The 9,100-nt window shown below is 37.3% G+C and overlaps 1 pseudogene; it reads left to right on the plus strand.

Moving 5' to 3' along the window:
* The first annotated feature begins 2,414 nt into the window (after positions 1 to 2,414).
* Positions 2,415 to 2,950, plus strand: LOC126958208 (60S ribosomal protein L21-like; annotated as a pseudogene).
* The last annotated feature ends 6,150 nt before the right edge of the window (positions 2,951 to 9,100 follow it).

The raw sequence follows: 9,100 nt of genomic DNA on the forward strand, positions 1-9,100 counted from the left end.
CATTGCACTAATGAGAACATCAAAGATCAGAAAAGATAAATAAATTGCCCTAAATCCAAAAGCTAGTATGTGGTGAATCTGACAGTTGAACTGAGTAAGTTGTCTCCAAGGCCTTTATGTCCATCATGACATTCAGATCTGATATGAAGGAAAGCTATCTGACAACAGAATTAGAAACCTCTGGTTTGCTAGCTCTAGATTTTCTAGTACTGGTAAGAAAAGTTAGGTTTGGGATCTGTCAAGTGTTCTCGCCTACTATGTAGGACTGCTGGATTTAACAAGTAAAAATAGAGAACATTCAGTTAAATACAAATTTTAGATAAGCAATTAAGTATTTTAGTACAAATATGTCTCAAATATTTCATTCAGCATACTCATACTAAAAATATATTCCTGACTTTTCTGAAGTTCAAAATTAACTTGGAGTCCTATATTTTATCTGGCAACCCTATTATGTAGAATAAGGGGACATAAAGCATCAGAAGACAGATTTTCCTTTTCTTTCAATAATTTAAAGTCATAGTTTAAAAGAGACAGAAACACAAACACATGAACCATTTTAAGGTAATATTGCTCACCGAAGTGGGTTGGTGTGACTCACAAAAGTTTTCTTCCCCTACCTCCCATCTTCTTTTCGTTACAGATGCATTTTACAAATCTGGTACATATGCCTTCTTAGTGAAAAGTAGGACAATGACTATCTTCCATTGTCTACTTTGTTGATTAAAAAAATATGAAGAGATTCAAAAGATGTTTAAAATAGTTCTGTCAGAATTTCCCTGCATTTTAAAAAGATCAAAGAATAATGGGCATAAAATTCAAAAAGGCAGAGGGATTGTCTCCAAAGCCAGATTCAGCAGCTATCAGGCAGCATGTGCTCTGAATGGAGGAATTTAAGGACCAATATACATATATCTAACACAATTGAAAGATTTCCTGGAGAAGGTATGCTAAACAGAACTTTAAACAAATTCTATTACGCAAAAAAAAAAAAAAAAAAAAAAAAATGGTCTTTATATCATATCTTATGAAAACGCCCTAGTTCATGTTCTCAAATTAGTGACAGGTGGACTGGTGTTTATCTGCGTGTATCTGGTAAACTTTAGACCATTTGTCTATACAGCTTCATATGAACATTGGTGCACGGATTTGCAGTCAGCCAGGAGAGATTATGCATTATTCTCAAGGCAAGGACATAGCTCTCCTTCCATTAATAGAAACTGCTGTACAATGAGGGACACACATATTTCAGAGTGGGGGATATCTGAAAGTTTTAGAAGAATGTTAGTTTTAACAAATATGGGTTTGGCTCCTGAGAAGTATGAAACAGGGAGTAATGAATAGGTAAAGGAAAAAGTACAATTTGGAACAGCATTTAAAATACTCATTATAAAGGCACAAATAATAAAAAGTAGCATTTTGCATAGTGCATGAAAGTTTTAAATCACTCTATTTAAAATGTTAACACTTTAGTAAATCATCTGCACCAATGAGGATATGTTACGCATCAGTAACTCCAAACCACAGTTACTTAATAGAGAAAAGGATTATTTCTCACTCTTGTCTAATGTGGGTTTTTAAGTTTTCTTCTCATCACAGTCACTTGGGTATCTAGACTGATAGAGCAGCCACCATCTTGATTCTGGTCAGTTGCCATGCAAAAACGAAAAGTATTCTGGATATTCTAGCACTGCTAATTCTATGCTTGCTCACACTCAATCGTTTATCTTCAAATTTATTGGACAGAACTAGTATCAAAGCCCAATGAAATCACAAGGAGGCAAGACAGTACAAACTCACCGTGATTCTAGAATTTGGAAAGTTTAAATATTTTGCTAACAGTAATGAGAGCATTTATAGTAACCATCATTATTTCCTTTATTTTAATATCAACAAATGTCAAATAGTTTAGGTGATAAGCTCAGAAGTGCTTTCAACAATAGGAGGAGCTAATCCATGAAACCAGTGAGAACCAAGAGTAGTCTGCATTGGATTTAAGACTACAGCTACATATTTAAGGAGACGTGTAGCATGCAACATTAAAGTGACTAAAAATTGGCAAAACTGAGTCCTGTTTGTCAAAAACACATATTATGATCACGTTATGCCAGCAACTATCTGCAACTTGAATGAAACAGCAGTGAACACAACAGACACAGCCAGTGCTCTGTGGGATTTAGTCTTGCAATGCTAAAATACTACTTTCAATCACTGACAAATATGTTGTAAAGACAGAATCTATAGAATCTAAGTAATATAGATGCAAAATAATCCTCAAATGTGGAAAAAAGAGTAAATGAAGCATGCTAGTGTCTTGGCAACATCAAAAGAATGAAGCAACCTGAATCTAAAAATGGAAAAGACAGAGTTAGCCTTTCCTTTCGGCTGGAACCGCCATCTTCCAGTAATTCGCCAAAATGACAAACACAAAGGGAAAGAGGAGAGGCACCTGATATATGTTCTCTAGGCCTTTTAGAAAACATGAAGTTGTTCCTTTGGTCACGTATATGTGAATTTATAAGAAAGGTGATATCATAGACATCAAGGGAATGGGTACTGTTCAAAAAGGAATGTCCCACAAGTGTTACCATGGCAAAACTGGAAGAGTCTACAATGTTCCCCAGCATGCTGTTGGCATTGTTGTAAACAAACAAGTTAAGGGCAAGATTCTTGCCAAGAGAATTAATGTGAGTATTGAGCACATTAAGTACTCTAAGAGCCGAGATAGCTTCCTGAAATGAGTGAAGGAAAATGATCAGAAAAAGAAAGAAGCCAAAGAGAAAGGTACCTGGGTTCAACTGAAACGCCAGCCTGCTCCACCCAGAGAAGCACACTTTGTGAGAACCAATGGGAAGGAGGCTGAGCTGCTGGAACCTATTCCCTATGAATTCATGGCATAATAGGTGTTAAAAAAAATAAAATAAAAGACCTCTGGGCTGAAAAAAAGAAAAGAAAAGAAAATAAAAGAAAAGGCAGAGTTAAAATAAAATAATTTCTTGAGTATTTTTTCATCCAAACGTTAGCACGAATGATACTCATTTAAATATGTTTAAGTGATTCACTGTGTCTCAGTTGTAAAAAGCAATACTGATTGAGTCAGCAAAATTCAATACTGTACATCACCTCTGGACAGAAGGTTGTTTTGTGTAAGCTTACTCCCCAATTAAAAGCAGTTGTTGAAAAATAAAACATGAGCACGTGGAAGTGAATACATTTGTGGATACATAGCTGAATCTTTTCTGATTTCTAATATCTAGCATCTAATTATCACAGAGTGTTCTAGATCCCCAAGTTCATTGATAAAATCAATATGGTTAACAATTCTCTTAGAAATCAATTTTACTCCAGCAGAAGAAGGTGTCCCATATGTAATCCAGTTTTACAATTTTACATGTACGGAAACAGATTCCAAACAAACAAATTTCCCTTGTGAACAATAGCACCATTTTGAGGGTTAGTCATTGCTGCATCTTCATAGTAGTTATTTTATAAATTATTTTAAAATTCAAAAAATTCAATAAGAAGAATAAGAAATTAATTCCAATTATTTGTGTAATTTTTTTAAAAAAGAATTAATTTTATTAATTTTATTGAAAAGAGTGACCAGTGAATACCAAACAGAACTCTTAAATATGGGGAAAAAATAGCTTTGAAAATGGAGACCTAAAAATAAAAAGCTCTTTAATGTACAGTTTTGCTCAATGCCTTGGCCTGATTCTGAAGTATAGTTAATGCATTCAGGTAACAATACCACAGCTACAAAGAGTGTAACTTAAAGAGGGAGACACTGCTGTTTAGGAGACGAGTCCTTGAAGATACTCTAAGAAAAATAATGAATCCAATTGTCCATACTGTGTAAATCAGATGCTAATAGCAAAAATCACTCTTCTCTCTCATCCAGATTTTCACAAAATAAATATCTTATATTTCTCAAAGTATGAAAAGAAAATAATAAAATTATTTTGGAAGTGTTTGTCCGTTAAAATAAGAAAGAACTCTTAAGAATAGTTACTTTTTCCTGAAAAAAATAATAAAGAGCATATGTTTTAGAAACCAACTGAATATAATAAATCACCATTCATCCTTCATCAAATACAGAGACAAAAAGAGAAACATATTTGAAAGAAAAATAAAGAGAAAGGAGGAGCACCTTATGAAGAAAATGGTGAATAGGAAGGAAGGAAGAGAAAGTACGAGAAACAGAGGGAAAACTGCTGGCCAGGAGCTGGGGTCAAAGATCTCTCTCTCTTCCTGCCTCAGAATGTCTGATCTCCAAAAGTTTGATGTGAGAGCTATAGAGGATGTTTAGTACAGTAAGAGAATTATTTTAAAAGGCTGTTCATTGTCACTTTATTCAATCAAGGTTTATGCTCATAAATCAAATAGAATCTGGGTGACATCAAGATTCAGGGTCAAGTTTTCAAGAACTCTAGTTATGTGACAGTGAAATTTATTGAGATATAAATTCATTGTTTCTACTGCTATAAAACAATCAGAAAGAACAACCTTTATGCTCCTCGGAAACTTTGGGAGAAAAAGTTTTCACTCTGCTTAAAACACCCTAACCTCTTTTGCCTTCTTTTCTATGATTCAGCAAAGAGGTGTAGGATATGTGTTTCTTAAAATTAGAAGAAGTTATGAGAAGACAATTTATCTTCTTGTGATATGTGTTTCTTAAAATTAGAAGAAGTTATGAGAAGATAATTTATCTTCTTGTGCATGTTGAAAGGGAAAGGCAAACAAAGATTATGTTTGAAGTTTTTAGGAGAAGGAAGAGATGGGAATGACTTGGAGATAGACTAAGAATCAATATCCTTCAAGGCTGGATAGTTTGTTAAAAACTGTGAATTCCACAAATGGTAGAGTTTCATGACAGATTCCTCATTATAGATTCAGAAAGATGATAAAAGCTTCAGAGTCAATATTAAATGGTTCCATAGAATAATTGGACCTCAGAAACCTATCCTCCCAGCCTTAAAAAAAATACAATATAGTAGATGTGTGTGTTATTCTGTTCTCACACTGCTACAAAGAATTGCCTGTGACTGTTTAATTGACTCACAGTTCTGTAGGTTGTATAAGAAGCATGGTTGTGGAGGCTTCAGGAAATTTATGATCATGGCAATAGGATGAAAGGGAAGCAAGTACCTTCTTCACGTGGCAGAACAGGAGAAAGAGAGTAAAGGGGGAAGTGCTACACACTTAAAAAAAAAAAAAACAGATCTCATGAGAACTCATTCACTATCATGAGAACAGTAAGGGGGGAGTCTGCCCCCATGATTCAATCACTTCCCACCAGTTCCTCCTCTAATACATGAGAATTACAATTCAACACGATATTTAAATAGGGACACAGAGGCAAAGCATATCATTCTGCCTAGCCCCTCCCAAACCATTTTCACATTTCAAAATGCAATCATGCTTTCTCAACATTATGCCAAAGTCTTAACTCATTCCAGCAGTAACTCAGAAGTCCAAGTCTGAAGTCTCATTTGAGACAAGTCCGTTTTTCCTATAAGCCTGTAAAAATCAAGCAAAGTTAGTTACTTCTAAGACACAATAGGGTTATAGGCATTGGATAAATGATCCCATTCCCAATGGAAGAAATTGGCCAAAAACAAGGGGCTACAGGCACCATGTAAGTCTGAAACACAGCAGAGGAGTCATTAAACCTTAAAACTCCAAAATATTATTCTTTGACTCCATATCTCACATCCAGGTCACAGTGACAGAAGAGGTGGACTGTCAAGAACTTGGGCAGCTTCACCCCTGTGGCTCTGCAGGTTACAGCTCCTGAAGTTACTTTCATAGGCTGGTGTTGAATGCCTATGGCTTTTCCAGGTGCACGTGTAAGCTGTCAGTGGATCTACCACTGTGGGGTCTGGAGGACGGTGGCCCTCTTCTCACAGGTCCACTAGGCAGTGCCCAAGTGGGGACTCTGTGTGAGGGCTCCAACCCCACATTTCCCCCATCACTGCCCTAGTAGAGGGCCTTCATGAGTGCTCCACCCCTGTAGTCAACTTCTGCCTGGACACCTAGGCATTTCCATACATCCTCTGAAGTCTAGATGTAGGCTCCCATACCTCAACCCTTGCCATCTTCTTACCCACAGGCCCAACACCACATGGAAGCCACAAAGATTTGGAACTTGCACCCTCTAAAGGAATGGCCCAAGCTGTACCTTGGCCTCTTTTAGCCATGGCTGGAGTTGGAGTGGCTAGGATGAAGGGTGTCCTGTCCTGAGGCTGCACAGATCAGTGAGGCCCTGGGTCTGGCCCACAAAACCGCATTTCCCCCCAGGCCTCCAGGCCTATGATGACAGGGGCTGCCACAAAGGTCTCTGAAATGTCCTGGAGGCATTTCCCCCATTGTCTTGACTATTAACATTCAACTCTATTTTACTAATGCAAATTTCTGAAGCCTTGGATTTCTCCCCAGAAAATGCGTTTTTCTTTTCTGGTTGGGCTGCAAATTTTTCAAATTTGTATGCTCTGCTCTCTTTTTAAATATATGTTCTAGATTCAGATCATTCGTTTGTTTATGTAAATGAGCATAGGCTTTTGGAAGTAGCCAGGCCACATGTTGAATGGTTTACTGCTTAGAAATTTCTTCTGCCAGATACCCTAAACCATCTTTCTCAAGTTCAAAGTTCTACAGATCTCCAGATCATGGGCACAATACTGCCAGTCTCTTTGCTAAAGCATAGCAAAAGTTACCTTTACTCCTGTCCCCAATAAATTTCTCATCACTTTATGAGACCACCTTAGCCTGGACTTCATTGTCCATATCACTATCAGCATTTTGGTCAAAACAATTTAACAAGTCTCTAGGGAGTTCCAAACCTTCCCTCTTCTTCCTGTCCTCTCCTGAGCCTTCCAAACTGTTCCAACCTTAGCCTATTACTGAGTTCCAAAATCACTTCCACATTTTCAGGTATCTTTATAGCAATGCCCCACTTTTCTGGTACCAATTTTCTTAGTTTGTTCTTACTCTGCTATAAGGAGTTACCTTAGACTAGGTAATTTATAAAGAAAAGAAATTTAATCAACTCAGTTCTACAGGCTATACAGGAGGCATGGTTGCGAAGGTCTCAGGAAACTTATGGTGATGATGGAAAGGCAAAGTAGAAGCAAGCACCTTCTTCACATTGCAGAGTAAGAGGAAAATAGTGAAGCGGGAAGCACTACACTCTTTTAAACAACCAGATTTCATGAGAACTCATTCACTATGATGAGAACAGCATGGAAGGAGACCACCCCCATGATTCAATCACCTCCCACCAGGCCACTCCAGACATACGGGCATTACAATTAGACATGAGATTTGGGTGGGGACACAGAGTCAAACCAGTGAGGCTGGGGTAAGCTGCAGTAAAAAACAATTTCTAAGTCTCAAATGCCTGTCACAAGAAATGTTTATGACTACCCATCCTACATGTTGTACAGCCCTGTCTCACACAGTTACTCTGCAACTCAAACTAATAGAGCCTCTTCCATCTCAACATTGGCTTCGTGCTTGATGAAGTGCAAGAAAAGAGTACAGTGAAAGCTCAGACCTGGTCTTCTACGGTTTAGCTCTAAAGTGACACACGTCCATTTTACTCACAGCCCTTTGACCAGAATGTGACACATGGCCTCACTTAACTGTAAGACAGAAGATGAACACATGGGTGAAAATTCACTCATTGCTAAGCAGTACAGCCTCTAAACAGAACAGTCTCCAATATATTTCTAGGGTCCATAAGAATCTTTAGGGCTTATACAGAGTTGAACAATAAGCATTTTAAAAGTAGCCACATAAACTGTTTTCCTGTGGATCAATTGCCTAGGACATTCACAGATTCAGAGAATGAAGGTAAATCTAATAACATCTAAGATTAAAACTATTGCTATCCAGTCAGAGTGGAGACTAAGAATCAAAACTGACCTCAATTAAAGAAAATAATGCAATATTTTTCTTATCTAACTGGGCTTCTGGAGTTACTCATGCATACTACTGTCAAAGGATTTGACAAAAGATGTGACCTTAAAAAAAGTGTACAATGAAAGGCTACCTCTGCTCACTCAAGATTTTGGTCTCACTCTGGGAGTGGAGACATGTCTTTTGTTTATTAAAAATTCTACAATGTATCAAAAAAAAAACAAAAACAAAAAGTGGAAATGCCTATTGCACACCTGGAGAAGACATAATTAAAACAACTGGCATGTAATCTGTTCCATTTCTGATTACTAAGCAAATGCTTTCAAGGAAAAAAGTAGGCACTAGTCTAGTCTCCTTAGAAACAGAAAAACTGGGTCTATTCGATTCTTCTCTCTTTTCTTCTTTATTAGTCTTGCTAGTGGTCTATCAATTTTGTTGATCTTTTCAAAAAACCACCTCCTGGATTCATTGATTTTTTGAAGGGTTTTTTGTGTCTCTATCTCCTTCAGTTCTGCTCTGATCTTAGCTATTTCTTGCCTTCTGCTAGGTTTTGGGTGTGTTTGCTCTTGCTTCTCTAGTTCTTTTAATTGTGATGTTAGGGTGTCATTTTTAGATCTTTCCTCCTTTCTCTTATGGGCATTTAGTGCTATAAATTTCCCTCTACACACTGCTTTAAATGTGTCCCAGAGATTGTGGTATGTTGTGTCTTTGTTCTCATTGGTTTCAAAGAACGTCTTTATTTCTGCTTTCATTTTGTTATATCCAGTAGTCATTCAGGGGCAGATTGTTCAGTTTCCATGTAGTTGAGCGGTTTTGAGTGAGTTTCTTAATCCTGACTTCTAGTTTGATTGCACTGTGGTCTGAGAGACAGTTTCTTATAATTTCTGTTCTTTTACATTTACTGAGGAGTGCTTTACTTCCAACTATGTGGTCAACTTTGGAATAAGTGTGATGTGGTGCTGAGAAGAATGTATATTCTGTTGATTTGGGGTGGAGAGTTCTGTAGATGTCCATTAGGTCTGCTTGGTGCAGAGCTGAGACACATGCACACATATGTTTATTGCGGCACTATTCACAATAGCAAAGACTTGGAACCAACCCAAATGTCTATCAGTGACAGACTAGGTTAAGAAAATGTGGCACATATGCACCATGGAATACTATGCAGCCATAAAAAAGG

The sequence above is a fragment of the Macaca thibetana genome, chromosome 7 (assembly GCF_024542745.1).
Source record: "Macaca thibetana thibetana isolate TM-01 chromosome 7, ASM2454274v1, whole genome shotgun sequence".
NCBI classification, from domain to species: domain Eukaryota; kingdom Metazoa; phylum Chordata; class Mammalia; order Primates; family Cercopithecidae; genus Macaca; species Macaca thibetana.